This window comes from Acanthisitta chloris, unplaced genomic scaffold (assembly GCF_000695815.1).
Source record: "Acanthisitta chloris isolate BGI_N310 unplaced genomic scaffold, ASM69581v1 scaffold9781, whole genome shotgun sequence".
Lineage (NCBI taxonomy): Eukaryota > Metazoa > Chordata > Aves > Passeriformes > Acanthisittidae > Acanthisitta > Acanthisitta chloris.
In genome coordinates, this window is record NW_008654339.1 from 27,699 (window position 1) to 28,043 (window position 345).

Consider the following 345-nt stretch of genomic DNA (forward strand, 5'->3'; position numbering starts at 1 on the left):
TCCCCAAGAATCTCAAGTCTAATTCTGTCCATGAGTCTGGAAATGTCTCAGCTGAGTGCCCTGCTATGAGAACCCTCTGACCTGTGCTCCCACTTGCATCCTTGCAGGACATGAGTGCTGATATGGCTCAGATTTGTGTCTGTTTTAGCAGTCATTTGTTTGCACTCGAACTGTGATGTGGCATCCACATTTTGATTCTCCTTTTAGGTACTGTGTATATCATAGGACTAGGTAAATACATTGGGGACCAAGGCTTACTGTGTTAGCCAGTGTGCAAACATGCAAGCAGCCTGATAAATCTGAGACCTTTGGCTAGGGAAAGCAAAACAAACAAATCCTCTTTCC